Below are 19,829 nucleotides of genomic sequence, written 5' to 3' on the forward strand. Positions count from 1 at the left end.
TTCACGGTATTTCTGGAGCATATTTTAGAGAAAGAAGAAAAAGTAGCAAAAAGAAAAACATAACTTAAGAACTATCTCATTTTATGTAAAAAACGTGTGTTCCTGAAAAATCGTGCTATACTTGGGTAATAAAAGAACTCAGACTTTAAAGAACGTTACTGAATAAATATTTCTTCTTTGCACGAAAACACACACTAAAAAATGCAGAACGGATGATCACGATACCACATCAAGTGAAGTGTAAACCACTCTCCTGACTATTTCCATACGTCACTTGTCCTTTATTAAAGTGTGTATAAATGGGTGATTTTACAATTCTAAAAGGATGGATGGCTCAGAAATTTAATAATCATCATCTAGTTTCATAATAAGCCATTTAGTAAGTAACTAGAATGCCCAAGGGGCTTGCAAGGATTTAGATATATTCCTTCACCAGTGAGTTTACCCACATGGAAAAGTTATTTTTATATTTACATTACTACTATAAGCCATCTTTATTACATGCCCTCCAGAAAATACAGCTTTTCCATAAGCCTGGGTTACAATATCACAGCAATGTAGTAAGAAGTTCAAAATGTAGTCAGCCTTATAGATTATATGAACAGATATCACAAAAAGTCTAATTTTGGGCTGAATTGCCCACATGTTTTTGTGTCCAACGTATCCAGACCAGTATGTATCACAGCTCAGAACCAATATAAAAGAGGGGGCTCAGTTTTACTAGTCTCACATATCAACAACAAATGTACCAGCTAAGTTCTACTTCTGTGAACTAAAAAGAGACAACCTAATTTTGAGATTTTGCAACTAGTGTTTACACCACCCCTACAAAAGGCAGCTTTTGACTTGGAAAGAAACAAATTCAATACAGGAAAATCACTGAGGAAAGACTATAAAACCACAGGATGTCAATCATCTTACCGCTGAAGGCTATGTGCACTTCTAAGTATGATGCTTCCAGAGATTTAAGTCACAACCTAGGAATTACTTAAACAGAGATGTGCGTATGAATTTGTTTTCCTGCCTTAAAAAAATCATTATGGTACTAAAGTACATGTGAAGACACTTAAATAGCCTGTAACGGTATCTTGACACTCATCATCATTCATACATAACATGTGCATTTAAGCCTGAATTGGGCATATAGGGGTATTTTACTAAATGTCATACTTCTGATATGCCACAACAGCTCTTTGAGAAATGCTGTGTTCTGCCTTGTGTGTTCATATTTAAATATGTGCCTTGAAATCTTTGCAGCACAGGAGTATGGAGGGGAAATGATGAAAAATCTCACTACTTTTAAGTTTTTAAGGAAAAACAGAATAAAATGGATTCAGGTTAGCAACTGAAACCTCAAGCCTTATACAACTATAATCCCGTACCGGTTGCCAATGAGTCAGTTCCAACTCATGTGACCCCTTGTGTGTCAGAATAGAACTGTGCTCCGTCGGGTTTTCAGTGGCTGATATTTCAGAAGTAAATCACCAGGCCTTTCTTCTAAGACATTTCTAGGTGAACTCGAACCTCCAACCATTTGGTTAGCAGCCAAGTGTGTTAACCATTTGATGATGTGTTAACCATCACCCAGGGACTCCTGTAATACTGTAGTACTATCTAAAAGAGTAATTTACAGAAATACTAATTACCATCGATCTGTGCCAGGGAACTCTCTCTGTATGCCAAGTTGCAGCTCGAGTGAACATTTCATGATCACATTAAAATACACTTGAACAATGGGTCCAATAATAAAAATGTTGACTCTTCATGATTTCATTCACTTGACAAAGATGCCATGATAATTTGCTTTGTCCATGAGTCTTCAAATATAACCATGAAATTTCATGTATTCACCAATATTTTATTAAGGAGGAGCAAAAGGGAGCTATCTAATCTAAGCTTCAGATTATCTTACACTTTCTGAAATCCAAGTGAAGTAATTTTCATTCACATGTCACTTTTCTGGAGCCCTAGTGGCACAGTGGTTAAGAGCTCAGCTGCTCAGTTCAAATCCACCAGCTGCTCCTTAGAAACCCTATGAAGCAGTTCTACTCTGTCCTATAGGGCTGCTATGGGTCAGAATGGACTTGACAGCAGTGGGTTTTTCACTTTTGTTTGCACCTGAAAAGGTGGTAAGAACTTGAAAGACTAAGCAGTATATAAGAAGTCTCATATGTAATTTTTATGAACAGAAAGAAATTGGAGTTGTATTTATCAGCATTAATATGGCATTTTTCAGATCCTACGAGGAACTGATTTCTAGGGATTCTTGGTATGAGAGTTTTTTTTTTTTTTTCACTTTTTATGATGGAAATTTTCAAATATATATAAAAGAGAATAGTACAATGAAATGTCACCAACCAACTAAAAAATTTACATTTATAGCCAATCTTGTTCCAGTCACTAATAATCTCCTATTTTCACCCTGTGATCATTGAGGTTGTGTGTCAACTTGGCTGGGCCATGATTCTCAGAGGTTTGGCAGTTATGATGTAGTTTAGCAGTCACATAATGATGTAATCACTTCCGTGATGAGGTCTGTTACAATGTGATCACTTCCATGATGGGATCTACTGTGAGTAGTCAACCAGTTGAAAGGGAGTTTCCTTGGGGCTGTGGCCTACATCTAACATAGGTGGACTTTCTGGCAAGGCTCACGGGCTTTTGCTAGCTCTGGATCCTGCAGCTGGCTTCTGTTCATCTGACCTCTGGTTCTTGGGACTTGAGCTAACAGCTTACCTGCTATCTGACCTGTTGATCTTGGGATTCAAAGGCCCCTGCAGCTGCATGAGTCAGGAGAAGCCTCCTGACCCACGGACTTGGGACTTGCCAGCCTCTATAATCATGTGAGCCATTTCCTTGATATAACTCCATATATGTTTATATGCTTTACTGGTTTTACTTCTCTAGAGAACCCAGGCTAAGACGCACCCCTTGCCCCTGCTGGATTGTTTTAAAGCAAATCTCATATAGCATATCTGAGGTAGGCAGAAAAAAGATGGTCCCCCAAAGGTTTATTCACTTCCTAATCCCAGGAACCTATGAATACTACCTTATGTGGCAAGAAATGAGATTAAGAATCATGAGAAGAGTTTATCCTGGATTACCCAAGTAGGCCCTAAATACAATCACATACACGCTTGTGAGAGAAGCAGAGGGAAACTAGAAACACACACACACAGAATGCAATGTGAAGAAGGAGCAGAGAGATGCAGCCACAAGCCAAGGACTGCTGACAGCCACTAGAAGCTGAAAGAAGCAAGGGTTCTCCCCTAGAGTCTCCAAAAGGTGTGTGGGTCCTGCCTACACTTCGATTTTGGACTCCTGCCTCCAGAACTCTCACAGAATAAATTTCTGTTGTTCAAGCCACTCAATTTGTGGTGTTACAGCAGTCACTGGGAACTAATTCGATACATGATATAATATGTAAAAATTTTCAATATGTATCTTTAAGACTTATGGACTCTTTTTTATACTACTACTCATGCCTTAAAAATAGTTCTTTCAGTTATCTAGTATCCAGAGTTTAAATTTCCCAAACTGTCTCATAATTTTATATTTATAATGTTATAGCTGGTTTATCCAAATCACGATCCAAACATGGATGATTCGTCTCTTAATATTTCCCCTTGCCACTTTATTTTTGTTGCCATTTATTTTGAGTACTTTGTTCTACAGAGATTTCCACCTTCTGGATTTGGCTGATTATATCCTCATGGTGTTTTTTTTAAAACAAAGCCCTCTTTTTTCCTGTGGTGGCCATAAGCCTGTAGTTAGATCTAAAGGCTTGATCAGAATCACTTTCAGTTTTTTTTTGACGAGAAACTTCACAGGTGGTTCTGTGTATTTTCTATACCATCATATTAGCACCCACATCATGTCTGCTGCTCTCTCTTTTCATAATGTTAAGACTGATCAGTGGGTTCAGGGTTATTAGTCTGATCCATCAATTATAAAGTTTCCCATCAGCCTTTCAGTGGTTTTAGCAGCCACTGATGATCACTGGATCCCTGGTGGTGCAGTGATTAAGAACCTGGCTGCTAACTAAAAGGTCAGCAGTTCGAATCCACCAGCCACTCCTTGGAAACCCTATGGGGCAATTCTACTCTGTCCTTCAAGGTCACTACGAGCTGGAATCAATTCGACAGCAACAGGCTTTTTTTGATGATCATTGCCTAGATCTGTTATTTCATTACCAAAAACCCACTGCCATCGAGTAGATTCTGACTCAGAGCAACCCTGCAGGACAGAGTAGAGCAGCCCCATAGTGTTTCCTAGGCTGAAATCTTTACAGAAGGAGACTACGACATCTCTCTCCCTCAGAGTGGCTGGTGGGTTCAAACTGCCAAGCTTTTGGTTGCCAACCAAGCGCTTTAACCACTGTGCCACCAGGACTCCTCTGTTATTTCATTAGGGTTAACAAAACGATAATGTTTTATTTTTATTATTCCTTTGAAGTTGTTAGCTGGAATTCTTCTAAAAACAAGATCTTATACAAAACATCATTTAGTTATTCTCAAATAGTTTGTTTTGTTTTTTTTTACAGGAAAGGTAAGATAAATAAATGCTTCTTAGCATCTGGTTTTTAAGATAGTGCCAGGGTGGTCATCTTCCCCTTGACTACAAAGACCACTTCATCTACAGTCAACGAGTATAACATCCCAATTGCCCTCATCTTAATCTTCATGTCAAAGATTCAAATACTTGACCTACCACATGAAACCTGTTTTTTAAGAACGAAAGCCAGATTTAATACGATTACGCATTCAATTTTTATGCCCTATCAGCTCAGTCCAGACTCCTCAAGCTACCATTTCAAACAATCCACTCTGAGTCTACCTTATCCTATTTCACTAACACAAATCATGTTCTCGTTCTAGACTCTATGACTTCAGTTCAGTGTTCTGCACAACTGCCTCTCCTGGCAACCAGCTCAAACTCTCCTCTTCCACCTTGGGAATAAAAACACCTTCTGCTCTTTCTGTCCAGCACCCTCTCCCCTTTCTTCTAGGAATGGCACAATCCTTCTTTTAAGAAACTATACCTCTTTCCCACCCAACCATGTATTTCTAGAGGAGCTTGTCATTTACCAGGTAACATGGGTCCCTGGCCACCAGAAGGGGAACATCACCCAAATCAGGTCAACTGGAGCTATTCCTGGGATTTTGAGAATTTAGACTAGAAGAAAAAGGTCAAGTCCTCTTTTTGGGTGATTTAGGCTTGTTGGCAGCCACGTGGAGAAAGCTGGCACAAAGCAAGAAGCAGTGATAAGAGGCAGGCAACCTTGGTGGTATCGGAGTTTTGAGGCCCACTTCACTTCTCCCACACTTTGGCCATGTGAGTCAACAAACCCCGCCCCCTTCTATATAGTTTAGATTTCTATAATTTGCAACCAAATTAAAAACTGTATAACCCTAATATGACCCCCATCATGATTCTAAATGACATAGTGCTAGTAAAGACTCAGTACTTAAATAATAATGATTATCATTTACTGATTACTACTTTCACGTTAAGCACTTTACACGTTTTATCTTACTTAATCCTCACAGAAACTCCCTGGGATGGGTATTATTATCTCCATTTTACAGATGAAGAAACCTAAAGTTCATCAAAGAAAAGCAACTTGCCCAAAGTAACACATTTACTAAATGGCGGAGTAGGGATTTTAACCAGATTTGCATCTAAATTGCATTCTTTCTCCATTCTTCCACATGGCCTCACACAAAAATAAATACTTGCTAATTAACTCCACAGAAAGCATAACTGATTAGAGATGTCATTTAGCCCCTGGATTTCCACCGACCTCAGAGTGCATGTTCTGCCATCATTAAAGATACTAACAGTATTACATTAAAGTATAAATAAATGAACTATATGAAAATGAATATCTTGAAAAAGTTATAGCTCAATTTCCCCAAAATTGCTAGTGGCAGCCTGAGCACTAAATGCTGGCATTTCTCTTAAAATAATGGGTAAATGGAATGAATATTTAAGACCACTCTGTCAGAACAAGTTGTATACAACTCCCCTGGTAGTGATATTTCAAAAAAGCAAAAAAAGATTTGTGAGCACCTGTCAATATATGACATGCCTACCACTCTCCAATTGCTCAGAGGAATATTCCTATGTCATCATCAGACACTAACAGGTATTGAGCACTCCCATGGCTTGCAGGCAAAACCAGAAGGCCTTCAGGAAGAAAATGGTTCCGGCTTCATTGCTTAGCAGAGAGAGAGACCAGAAAGACAGTGACAGCAATTTACTGGTGAACCTGAAAGTCATCAGCTCTTATCTGGAGACAGTCTGCATACTTTGTGCTGATCCTCTCAATTCAGCCTGTATCTCCAACTCCTGCTGGACAGGTCTACAAGGAGCTCTTGCTATCACATTAACTTTGAAGCAGCAATTAACCCCAGCATCTAGCCATGGATCTTCCATTGAGAAGCATCCCATAAATGTTTGTTGCTAGTGGTCTGTTTTTGTTTTTGTTTCCTTCTAGGAATCTAATGATTGGTCCCAGATGGCCAGAAGAAGTTGCCAAACAGGCACACTCCTCATATATAATTTGGCAAGAGCACAGCCAAAGGGAGAGTATGCCCAGCATGTACTGAAAGATGGTTGCATCCCCCAGTGGGACAAGATTTTGTTAATTTGCTTTGTAGAAATACAAGCTGTAGAGAACATAGTTGCTGTCACAGGATCAAAAAATGTCTCAAATGAGATCATGTATGTGAAGTGCTTTTTAAACCATAAAGTGCCAAACCGAGAACCAAAACCCAAAAGTGCCAAGAGAAGGTAAATTAGTTCTGTTACTGATGTGGCTATTTCAAAGGCACAGGCCTGGGAGGCAGGTAGTTGTATGGAGCTAACCAACTTCAGCAACAGGAAGGAAAAAACAAAGAGCGATCCCAGAGGATGCGATAGAAAGCCTGGGCAACAAAGGGAATGCAGGGAGTGAAGGGCCCCAGGTTAACAAAACCCCACTTGATTCAAAAAACGTTTATTGAGTGCCAGGCACTGTTCTATATCTTGGAATATATAGCCAAAAATAGCCAAAACCGATATAGCTAAAGATCCCTGTCCTTTACAGGTCCTGTATCTCACTTAGGGAGATCGTCGGTAAACAATAGACATAATAAATAAATTATAATGTTACACCATCAGACCAGAACTGGATGGTGCCCAGCTACCATTACTGAACATTTTGATCAAGAATTCCACAGATAGATCTGATCTAAAGGGGTAAAAATGTGGAACAGAATTTTAAATTCTTATGTAATCCAGACTTACTGGACCCATTAAGACTAGAGGAACCCCTGAATTTATTGCCCTGAGATAATCTTTAAACCTTGAACCAAAATTATCCAATTATCCCCTGAAGTCATCTTTAAACCAAACAACGGCTTAGCTCAATTAGTAAACGATATCTGCCTTGAGCATTGTGCACCTCTAAAGATTTATCTATATGAGATCAAATTGACAACAGAAACTCTAAAGCATCGATGAGAAGCTTAAGAGGCAATGAGTCTACGTTAATGATGGTGAAACAATTTGGGAAGAGATAGCAAGAATGGTGACACAATGTGAAGAATGTAACCAAAGTCACTGAATTGGACATGTAGAAATTGTTGAATAGGTGTTTGTTTTGCCATGTATATTTTCACAAAAAAATAAATTAAAAAAATTATGATATGTTAGATGATAAGTGCAAGATCTTGGAGTAAGGGGGATGGAAAATACAAGTGCCAGAGGGAGGGAGGTCAGACCTCCAATAAGGTTCCTCAAAAGCTACATTCAATTGCAGGAAACTATGGGAAGCCACAACTGTGCTTGAATGAAATCTGCGTAAATTCGACAAATCTAAATTGCCTAGAAAAATACAGCCCATTTTCCATATTTCTTCTCCTTCGTGCTTACTGAAAATTATTGACCCAAATACATAGCATATTCGTGGATGAAGATATGCAAAGACTTACCCAGAGGCACAGCAAAGGGAATTATAAGAGTCAAAAGCAAAGCAAATGACAGCGAAAATAGCTGCAAATCAGAAACTGAGGAAAGGACAAATTCAACAGGACTTTAAATATGATTTAATTTTTTTTCTTAGGAACAGTTAGCTCTACATCAAGGGTGAAATATAGGCTTCATTTTTAGTAGGAAGCCCAAACAGCCAGCAGGTCCTCCCTGGAGCACCGCATTGAGAGAGAGCTCTGGGTCCTGTACGGAAGGAATTAGACATTTCTGCCATGGACTCATGATGAGGGAGCGCGGGCACACAAGTGCCATATTTGCCTTTCCTTCTCTGGGTAGATCTTAGTGCTTTAAGCAATCAGTAAACACTCACAGGCTACCTACTAAGTGAAAGGCAACACCAGGAACAGTAGAGGATTTGCAAGTATAGAGCTTGGTCCTGCTCCCGAAGTAGTTTATAATCTAGCTGGGCAGAAGGATGGTTTGTATGCCTGTACTCCCTCATCTTTAGGCCATGACAGAAATATCTAATGTATTCCTGCAGTGCGATTTATTACTTTTGTGTGGCCTTTCTAGTCATGGTCTTGTGACTCCTACCCAGGTGATCAGGTAGGATTGTGTAATATGGTAATTGTGGCCCACGGAGGGACTGGTCAGTTTTGCCTTAAAAGAGGCAATTCCAGAGCCGACAGGAGGATCCTACCACCACCAAGGAAGAACAGACAGGAGTGGAGAGCACATCCTTTGGACCCCGGGTCCCTGTGCTGAGAAGTTCCTAGAAGTGGGAGACCAAGAGACAGACAGAGAGTGAGAGAACAAGTTGTAACCCTGAAGACAGTAAGAAGTGGTGGCAGGAGAGACCTGGAAACAGAGACCTGGCAGCAGGAGACAGCATGGTGGGCTTCTTGGCCCACAGAGAGAGAAAGTGAGTGCCTTTGGGGAGACACTGAGGGCAACAGAGAGGCGTGCCTGCAAGCAGGGCTGGGAAGAGGCTGCCCCGGTGGTAGAACTGTATCCTTGAGTGTTCCCGAGCCTGAAGTGTGACCGTTACTTCCCTAATAAATCCCGTAATTTTAAGTATGGTCTGTGAGTTCCGTGTGGCCATTGCAATGAATTATCCAACCCAGCAGAGAAGTAAAGAGCACTGGGCAAAGGATGGCTGGTGTCAGAATCTGTCAAGGTGGCAGAGAGAGGAGGCTCGTCTGGCCTCCACCTCATGGGAGTCAGCTTTGTGCTGTTGATTTGGTTCTTCTGGCCCCTTGCGGGGTTGGAGGAGGTCAGACGCTGCCCACACACTGTTTTTATAGTTCCCTACAGATAAAAGTTAACAGTGCAAGCAAGCAACTAAGTTCCCAAAGTGCCAGTAACAGAAGTTCAGATAACAGGAGACTTGGACGGGAGAAGGCAGCCAAGAAAGGATACAAGCTCTGAACTTGGCTTTAAAGAACACACATCATTGAAGTAAGTGGAAAGGGGAAGTACCAGCAGAGATGGAAGAAGGTACAGGTAGGGTGTGCTCAGGAGTGAGGAAGAGACCAGTATGGCAACCAGAGCAGAGGAACTGCACAGGGAACCACATCATGGACGCCTTGAGTGGGGTCATTACTCAGTAGGAACAGGGACCATGATCAGTGACGAAAGCAAAATCAAACTGACTGTAACATGAAAAGTAGATTAAAGAAAAAAAACTAGAAGCAGAAAATTATAATTGCTCATATGATAATAAGCAGATCAACGACAACAAACATTTATAGGATTCTAGGCAATATAAGGTACTACCGGGTTGCTATGAGTCAGAATCAACTCAACGGCACCAGGTTTGATTTCTTTTACTAGGTGCTTAAGATGTATAGTTACTCTCGTCACCCCAAAGGTTAATTTGATGTCAGGATCTTAATGCACACCTGTCCAGCAGGAATTGGAGAAGCAGGCCCGGGATTCCAAAGATCAGCAATAAGGATGCAGATAGAGAAATTATCCACATAGGGAAGAAAGCCAAAAAGGCCAAGTTCAGCCTTTGCTCCCGGGCTGCCTAAACTGACAGAAGCTTGGAGGACAGCAGGCTGCGTCAGGCTGACTCACCAAGCCCTGTCAAACTTATGCATTTTGTGATTCAGTGTGGAAGAATGACCACTCCTCAGTGACAAACCAACACTAAGACACGATCAAGAGGTAGGATTACTTTAAGAAAAAAAGGGGATGGGGTGGGGACAACAAAACTACTCCCCAGACACTTTAACAGATGTTGCAAACTGGTTCTTAGCATCTATACCAATCCCAGGATCTACTTTTCAAATAGGATATATAAAGTCCTAAACAGTCACGCAGTGACTCTCGTCACCCTCCAGTCACCCTAAAGGTTAATTTGTACAAGGAGCAAATTCAGAGAAGGTCAAACTTAATCGAGCTGATAAGAAATTAGCATTAAACATTGAGTTTTTAATACAACCCTTAGGTAAATAGCAGGTAGACTTGTGTTTCCAGAAGCAAATCAAGGTCAATGAAAGTCCTCTTGTCAGAATGTTCACAAGCATTGAAAGTACTATGCCTTGCTCATAATAAGCCAAAGGCGTAAATATTTTGTTGTTGTTGTTGGGTGCCATCGAGTCAGTTGTGACTCATAGCGACCATATGTACAATGGAATGAAACACTGCCCAGTCCTGTGCCATCATTGCTGTTTGAGTTCATTATTGTGTACACAAATTAGAGACACCTGAAATATTCAGCACATCAAAAAAGTGACTTAGTGTTAGAGAACCGGCAATCATCAAGAATAATGCATTAGACATGGTGCTTTTTTCCAAAAAAAGATCAAAATAAAAGCATATGCAAACTATCAAGTTTCTCCCGTGTCCTAAGAAATTCTTATTAAGAAAAAATTCCATACAAAAAAGTCAAGAAACATTTTTCCTAACAAAATAAATGTTGACAGATATCATCCTCATTTTGAATATATACAAAGTTTTCATGTTAAATGGCCTGCTGAAGATCACATTTTTAAAACATAGCTTGTGTCATTATATATTTATACGTGTGTATATATGTGTGTGTGCACACATATGTGCATGTATACATATAGGGTATATGTGTGTGCATATATATTTATATATATAAACAATGATCTGTGTATGCGTGTGTATATACACACACACACACATCATTACTGATGTCAGATGGATCTCGGCTAAAAGCAGAGAATACTGGAAAGATGTTTACATGTGTTTTACTGACTACACAAAGGCATTTGACTGTGTGGATCATAACAAATTATGGATAGCATCGTGAAGAATGGGAATTCCAGAACACTTAATTGTCCTCATGCAGAACCTGTACATAGACTAAGAGGCAGTCGTTCAAACTGAACAAGGGGATCCTGCCTGTTTTAAAATCAGGAAAGGTGTGCGTCAGGTTGTATCCTTTCACCATACCTCTTCAATCTGTATGCTGAGCAAATAATCTGAAAAGCTGAACTATATAAAGAACGGGGCATCAGAACCGCAAGAAGACTCGTTAACAACCTGTGATGTGCAGATGATACAACCTCGTTTACTGAAAGTGAAGAGGAATGGAAGCACTTACTGATGAAGATCAAAGACTACAGCCTTCAGTACGGATTGCACCTCAACATAAAGAGAACAAAAATCCTCACAACTGGACCAATAAGCAACATCATGATAAAACAGAGAAAAGGTTAAGGCTGTCAAGGATTTCATTTTACTTGGATCCACAATCAATACCAACGGAAGCAGCAGTCAAGAAATAAAACAACGTATTGCATTGGACACATACTTTAAAGTATTAAAAATCAAAGATGTCACTTTGAGGACTAAGGCACACCTGATCCAAGCCATGGAATTTTCAGTTGCCTCATATGCATGCAAAAGCTGGACGATGAATAAGAAAGACCGAAGAAGAACTGATGTCTTTGAATTATGGTGCTGGTAAAGAATACTGAATACACCATGAACTGCCAGAAGACAAACAAGTCTGTCTTGGAAGAAGTACAGCCAGAGTGCTCCTTAGAAGTGAGAATGGTAAGACACACACACATATATATACATATTTGTATATATGTATATATATATATATTTGTACACACACATATATATTTGTATATCGACCCAATGGCAATGGCTTTTATATGTATGTATCAATTTATGTATATAAATACATCTTCCTATACTCATTTTGATATATTACAAAGAAAATCAACCTGAAATGAATGAACTCCAAGTAAAATTTTCATGAAAACAAAGCAGAAGACACTCATTTTGAGGAGCAAAACATAATCCCTTCAATGGAATCACTATGAATAAAGTTTGGCTCAATGAAGATATTAATCTCCTAAAACGGTCAATAAAAATTCTGCCACAGGAATCCCTGAAATGGTCCTGCTTCAATGAGCCTGAGTCATAAAATTTAGCCAAGGTATCTTATTTCACATTTTTTACACACACAAGAGGAAAGTTCATTCCTAGCACTTTCTATAAGCTCAAACATCCCAAAATTGATCTATGGCCAAGATTTCAACAGAGGTAAACTTTAACAATACAAAGAGAGAAGCTTAAAAAAAAAAAACAATCTGCATTCTGCAAGGTCTAGTGGATTCTGTGAACTCCTTAATGGCATGTCCTAGAATTATGTTCTTAAGAAAATGATAATTAAAAAAAAAAAAAAGAACTATGCTCAAAAGCTAATTAGTAGCTCATCCAACAACTGTATTTTTATAGCTTCCATCAATTCCTGTCTTCTCTTGGGGAAAACATTAACAGTAAAAAGAACCTGAAATGTGAGGAAATGAGGTGAGCCCTACCTAACAGCTCAGCACCTTTTGTCACTGGGAACTCTTGTTTCAGTGTTTGGTCATGTATTAATAATTGCTTTATGTCAGTCCTATGCATCCAGAAAGAAAAAGGGTGGCCAGCTCATCAAAAATGGAGCGACACTATTAGAAGAACTATACATTACAGAAATTTAACATTTTCATATCTCTGACTCCTTCACACACTTTTCCTAAAGAAAAACCCTCCCAAAAGTGCAGATGTACGTCAAGGGTGTTCTCTGAAACGCTATTCTTAACTTGGGTAAATGGAAATGGAAATAACCCAAGTTTCCCACAATAGGAAATTGTGTAGATAAACTGTGTGTATCTATTCAATGCAATGACGATCTGCATGTATGTCATGGAAACATTTTCAAGATCTACTGTTAAGTTAAAAAGTAAAAAACAAGTAGAAAGTTGCAAAGTATTACCCCAGTTGTTATTAGCAACCACAATAATAAAAAGTATATTTTTACATAAAGAGAAATCTTTGGGGAAAACATATATCTAAATACTTATAGTGGTTTCTCCAGAATATAAGCTTACAGTACACTTTAACCTTCAACATCGTATGTTTCTATAATGCTTAAATTTTGAGTAATATGCATTGTTTGCACTCAGAAAAAAAACATATTTTTTAATTTAGTGATGTAATTGGAGGGGGTGTAGGGGAAAATCTTATCAATAAAGAAAAGGGAAAATTTAAGGTGTTAACTATTCTATAATAGCTTTAAAATATCATCTGTCTCTACCTTTCTTTTGGAAGACAGTACCACCCTTAATCTCAGAGCTTCAAAATTAAGCAACACACGTAAAGGCTGAAAAAGTCCTCTTAATATCTCTCCCTAGTAATGCTTCTGATTTACAAGCCAATCCTGTCAATTTTTTCCCCACTACAATTCATGAAGTGGTTGGATGTGAAATAGGATCTTATTTCTTATGAACCAAGTTTATCCAAATTCCAGTATTTATCAAGTTCAACTGAACAACACTGTCAATTCTTAAATTCCTGCAAATTACTTAAGTATCTCTAATTCTAAATAAATGTTAGTAAAGAATTAACAAACAAAAAAAAGTACAGACTAAAGATATTTGAAGCATCCTTCATAAAGGTAAACATAAGGAACTAGAGATATTTATTTTTGAATCCATAGTCCTGTAACCCTATTCAAACACTGTAAAACCTAGATAGGAAGAGGGAGAATTGCCCAGGTAACTGAGGAATCACTAGAATGGAAAAAATTTCCACCGATCTGGGTAAGGGTGTGAACTGGCTCTAGGAGAAGTTCCTCTCTATAGTTATGTGACCTTAAACAAAACTTTTCAACTTTTATATCTCAATTCCCTTACCTGCAAAATGAACAAACTGGGCATAAACAATCTCTGTGGTCCCTTTCAAGGAGCCCTAGTGATACAGTAGTTAAGTGTTCGGCTACTAGCCAAAAGGTCGGCGGTTCAAAACCACCTGCCACTCCGTGGGAGGAAGATGTGGCAGTTGGCTTCCGTAAATATTAAAACCAAAAACCAAACCCAGTGCAATTGTGTCAATTCCAACTCAGTGACCCTATAGGACGGAGAACTGCCCCCACAGGGTTTCTAAAAAGCGACTGGTGGATTGGAACTGCCAACCCAGGCAGATATATTCAACTGCCAACCTTTTGGTTAGCAGCAACTCTGCCACCAGGAGCTCTCTGTAAAGATTACAGCCTTGGAAACCCTATGGTGCAGTTCTACTGTCCTATAGGGTCGCTATGAGTTGGAATCCAGTCGCTGGCAACAGTTTGGTTGGGCTCTCAAACTCTGACAACAGATGTTAATGCTATTCTTGCCAAGGGTTTTGTAACAAAATATACATGTACATAGTATAAAATTTTATCTAATATAAGGTGCATGGCAAAAACAGCAGACTCCTACCCAGTTCCTCCTCACCCCTGAGTTCCACTCCCCAAAAGAAAAGAAGCTCTTTCAACTTTTCTAAGCTGTTTTTTCTGGTAATTACATCCACATTTCTAAACTACACACTCATATTGCTATTTCTTGTTTGTTTGGTTTTTTTTCCAATTTTAGATATTTCCAGAAGTTCTTTATGCCAATCTATTGTGGCATTTATCCACCAATCCTCTTCAGTGAGTTCCCCTCCCAAATTTAATAGAAGTTAATTCAATTTTATTGGACAGCTACAGTCTTGAGATGCTAATGATATAAAGATAAAATAAATACAAATATAAGCATATATAAAAATATAGTATGTGTATGTGTGTATACATGGAGAGAAAAAGGGAAAGACCTGCCCCCTATAAGCTCGTATTTTGGTTAATAAGAAATAAGATCCCATTTCACATCCAATTATTCCACAAAATGTAGCAGAGGGAAAAATTAAAAGCACGAACTCTACATCAGAAATCCTGAATTCAGGCCCAAGTCCATCACATATAGGGGCTAAGTATGAACACTAAGAACAAACATACAATAAGTATGACCACTAAGGGCCATAAAACAAAATGAGACACCAACCCAGGGGCAAGGATGAAAAGGTAAGAGGGGACAGGAAAGCTGATCATGAGGAACCCAAGGTAAAGAAGGGGAGGGTGTTAACATGTTGTGGGATTGGCAACCAATGTCACAAAACAATATGTGTATTAATTGTTTAATGAGAAACTAATTTGTTCTGTAAACCTTCATCTAGCATAATATTAAAAAATATATATATGACCATTAAAGTCCCTTATTATCTCTGAAACCTCAGTTTTCCTCCTGTGTAATCTGAGTATAATACTTACTGCAAAGTGGCTAAAGCACAAATCACCCATACAGCACGTGCAAAAGCACTGTGGCAATCACAAAGCACAACAGAAATGTTAGTTTCTGTTGTTATCTTTACTAAGAGATCCCTATAAATGAAGTCCCTGAAGTTAGTTACTGGTCACTCTTGAGTTCTGTAGAGCCCTTCCAACGGCTTATATATTGCCCTATAAGACAAATGTGCACAGGCTGCAGATCAAGTGTCTGAAGCAGAGATCGTTCACAGAAAGAAATTTTGTTTCATGTTTGGGTGTAAAGGGAATCTTCAGGAAATTTTCTTCTTTAAAGTTATATAAGTACATAATTTCAAAAGTCACTCCTCAGAGCAACTCTTACTTGTGGCTAATATTCCTTCTAATGTTTACCTTTATATTTCTACATAACGTGTTTGTACATTTCTTGATTTGTAGACATTATCTATGGACTTCCTGTTATGGCCAGAAACAACTTTGCCAGAGAAAGCGTTTTGAACTAAACTTGAGAGGGAGAGTGCACAACTGTCCAGAAATGCATCACTCCTGACTCTGTAAAAATAAAACACTCCTTTCAATTCTACTGTATTAAAAGTGCTACAAACCATGATGCCTCTATATTAGAGGAAAGAAGGGAGCTGGCTGGGCAGGTGGGCCTTAATTTTCAGACCGCTCTCTCTCTCTGATGTTCAGTTTCTATTGCCCTTTTTCTACCTGCCTCACACAGATTAATCCTGTTCCTAAAGCTATAGGAGAAATGATAAATGGGACCCCAAACTTAATTTATTTCAAGAGAGATACGGACACAAAAATTCTTAAGAGCTTTGTGGAAAGGGATTAACTGATGCTATAAGAAATCAACCTTTAATTATCTGAGAAGTTACCTAACACCAAGTATGCCGCATTTAAAAATAAATTTGTGGACTGAACCTCCTGCTCAATTTCTGTCCAGAGAAGATTGCTGGAGTTCTCCAGGTGTGAACCTTGGCTGTGATCTGCTACGTTTGGGTAGCTTCCCAAGCATTCTGTCCAGCGCCAGGTGTACAAGTGAACCTGAGGTCAGGCAGGTGACCCTGGCAAGTAGGCATGGCACATTAAAGAGAGGAAATCTTTTTCCCTCGTTAATCAACAGGATAAAGGTGATTAAGCAGGAATTATTTTTCAGTGACCTATATAATTTTGTCAGGGCTGCTGCGGCTATTAGCAGAGAGCAGCTGACTTCTTAATGAGATGAATCTGATAGCAGGGCACTGCCGGAGAAGCCAGGGAGTGGGCCCAGTCTATAGCGAAGCAACAACTGGTAGGCCTCGTTTACTACTTCTCCTCCTGTGAGGACTGCCTCTCCTCCTCTGTTTTTGTCACCTTCTCTCCAGGGGAAATTTCCCCCATCCCTGGACGGATAGGGCTGTAGCACCTGCCGTAGAAGCTGGATGTGTTAGGATGGATGAGTCCAGGAGGCTGAGAAAGCGCCGGGTTTAATCATCAGACCTGCTCACGGGCCTCCCAAAGTCCCAAGCAAACAAGGATGACGCCACCAACACCTCTCTCTGGCCCTGGCCAGACTTGAAATAGAACAACAGCTAGTTCCGCTCCTAGCAGAAGTGGGGTTAACAAGGGAGGTTTGTCCAGGTAAGGGAAACACACACACACACCGTCAGTAACAACCACAATTTAAATGCAGCTTCACCAGAGAATCTGTGAAATTGAGCAACAGCCACCCAACAAGTCCTTACACCAGCAGAGTGCTGCAAACCTCAGAGTTGTCACCGCCTCTGTCTTGTGTAAACAGGGAGGTTTGGAGAGGACAACTGAGCTGCAAATCTCTTCGCCTGGCCTGCGCCTCCCAAAGGACCCAGGCTCTCTGGCCCCTGGGACCAAGGAGAAGGGGTGGGGAATCCAGGTGACATCTTCCTCCGTCAAAACAACTTGACCCTCTCTCCCCAGAGGTCATCACAGAGGAACGCCCCCTCCCGGAGCCCGCACCCTGGGGAGTCACCTCCTCCTGCCGTGCTCCAGTCCGACCTAGAGATCTCGATGGGATTCCCGGCGGGACTCTCGCCCCAGTATCTGTTCCTCCCGAATGGCCCGGGGATGAGGGGAAGGGACACTTCTGATCCCCCGCCTTCCTCATCCCTCTAAATAAAAGAAGCCTTCAGCCCCAAGTCTCAGGTCAGCACGCCACGTACCTGTCAGCGACCGCGGCTCCTCCTCTCCGCGCGGTCGGGAACTCGGCGGACAAGTGTCCCTGGACAGTCCAGAAAGTTTGTGCCGGGGTCCCGGGGACACAGACCCCGGGCCGCCCCCCGCGCTGGGCACCGTGAGGAAGAGGGAGTCAGCTGGCTCCTTGCCTGTCCAGGACAATCCGCTCCGCGCCCGGGCCGGCAGCCGCTCGCAGGTCTCGGCCAGGTTCCTCCCGGCCGGGCCCAAACTCCACAGGGGAGCCCGGAGAAGAAAGTTGGCAGCGGGAGAACGTCTGAGCGCAACTTTTCGACGGTGCGTCAGGCCGGTGGCGGAGCCGCGCCGGTGCCGGGCCTGCCCCCCGCCCCCCGCGCCCAGGAGAGCATGGGCGGAGCCCGAGCCGGGGCGGGGCCCAACCTGCCGGGCCGGCCGCGGGGACCGCCTCGCCCCGCCCCGCCGGCCCCGCCCCTGCCGCCCGGGCTGCGCGGCCGCCAGGTGCGCCGGGTGCGAGGGGAACTCGTTGAGCCCCCGGCGGCCGCCCGGGCGTCGGTCTCCAAGGAGAAGGAGGAGGAGCCTCTGAGAGAAAGTTTCCACCGAAACTTAACCGCGGCGGAATGGAGGACACCTCACCCTCAGGAGCTTGCCTTTCACCGTAACTACCCCCCTTCACACCCGCCGCCACCAAAAATGTATATAAATAAACGTTGACGATCCGGTTGTGCCGAATGGAGGGAGGCAGACGACTCCGCACATCACCGACGTTTTAGATTTCTCACTTCCCAAAGGTTTGACTGCGGCCACCGGCACCCCCACCCAGTCCAATTTTTTCACCGACGTCTTTCTTTAGAGGTTTGAATTTTACATTTTTTAATCCATTCCCAATGGAACTGAGTCTAATGATGAAAACATTCGCCTCTTATTCTATTGGCAAACTCTCTGAGGTGGGCACAAAGAAAAGAAATGTGGTCTCAGCAGACGTTAATGATGTGCCAGAATGTGTGTGTGTGTGTGTGTGTGTGTGCGCGCGTGCGTACGTGCGTGCGTCTTTTGGGGAAGGGGGTGTGAGAATGTTGCCATTTTGCTCGTTTTGTTTTTTAAGGGTAGTCCTAGTGTTGTCGGGTTGTTTGTGAGTTTGGGGCGGTTGTGTGTGTGCGTGTGTGTTATCTGGCGTTTTTTTTTTTTTCAATAGAGGGCGCTGTAATTTGGGTGGAGCCCTGGTGGCGCAGTGGTTAAGAGCTACTGCTGTTAACCAGAAGGGTGGCAATTCGAACCCACCAGCCGCTCCTTGGAAACCCTGTGGGGCAGTACTACTCTGTCCTGTGCGGTCTATGAGTTGGAATCTACTGGAAGGCGATGAGTTTTGGGGAGGATAATTTGGACAGTTCTCAAAGAAAGCTGAAATTTCCCCAATTTAGGACTCCTCCAAATTTTTTTTTTTTTTTCCTGTGGTGGTGGCCTTTAGTACTGCCCAGTGACTCAATATCCTTCCCAGACCATGGACCCCAGAAGGCCTGGCCCAGCTTTTGTCCGTCCGTCCATTGCTTTTGCATTGGACTGGGAGCTGTGCACTTTGCCAAGCTGGGCACCGCTGCCTTCCTTCCTCATTCTTCTGTCTCCCACACTCCCTGCTTGGGCGGAGGAGCCAAGGCTCTGCTTTCTGGAGGAGGAATCATAAACTTGGTTACTTTCTTGGCATTTTCAGAGTCCTGTGGTTAGTGTGGCTGAAACTTGAGGTGAGCCTCAATCTGAGCAGGTGGGACCACACCACAACTTACAAAAACGGATGTGGAATGACCCTCAGACACACTTTTAGCTCAGTAATGAAGTCACTCCCGAGGTTCACCCTTCAGCCAAAGATTAGACAGGGCCATAAAACAAAACGAGACCAAAGGGGCACACCGGCCCTGGGGCAAAGACTAGAAGGCAGGAGGGGGCAGGAAAGCTGGTAATAAGGAACCTAAATTGAAAAAGGGAGAGTATTGACATGTCGCGGTGTTGTGAACCATTGTTATAAAACAGTATGTGTACTAACTGTTTAATGAGAAACTAGTTTGTTCTGTAAACCTTCATCTAAAGTACAGTA

At 41.6% G+C, this 19,829-nt stretch overlaps 1 protein-coding gene across 2 annotated transcripts in view; it reads right to left on the reverse strand.

The window, feature by feature from the left end:
- FHIP1A (FHF complex subunit HOOK interacting protein 1A) overlaps positions 1-18,126 on the reverse strand; it is a 325,704-nt gene extending 307,578 nt beyond the window's left edge. Inside the window, exon 1 of one of the 2 annotated variants that reach the window (XM_049905183.1) lies at positions 17,755-18,126. The gene's annotated coding sequence lies outside the window, so the exon portion shown is untranslated. The other variant, XM_049905184.1, reaches the window with a different exon arrangement.
- Positions 18,127-19,829: the final 1,703 nt, after the last annotated feature.

Source organism: Elephas maximus, chromosome 13 (assembly GCF_024166365.1).
Source record: "Elephas maximus indicus isolate mEleMax1 chromosome 13, mEleMax1 primary haplotype, whole genome shotgun sequence".
Classification (NCBI taxonomy): Eukaryota; Metazoa; Chordata; class Mammalia; order Proboscidea; family Elephantidae; genus Elephas; species Elephas maximus.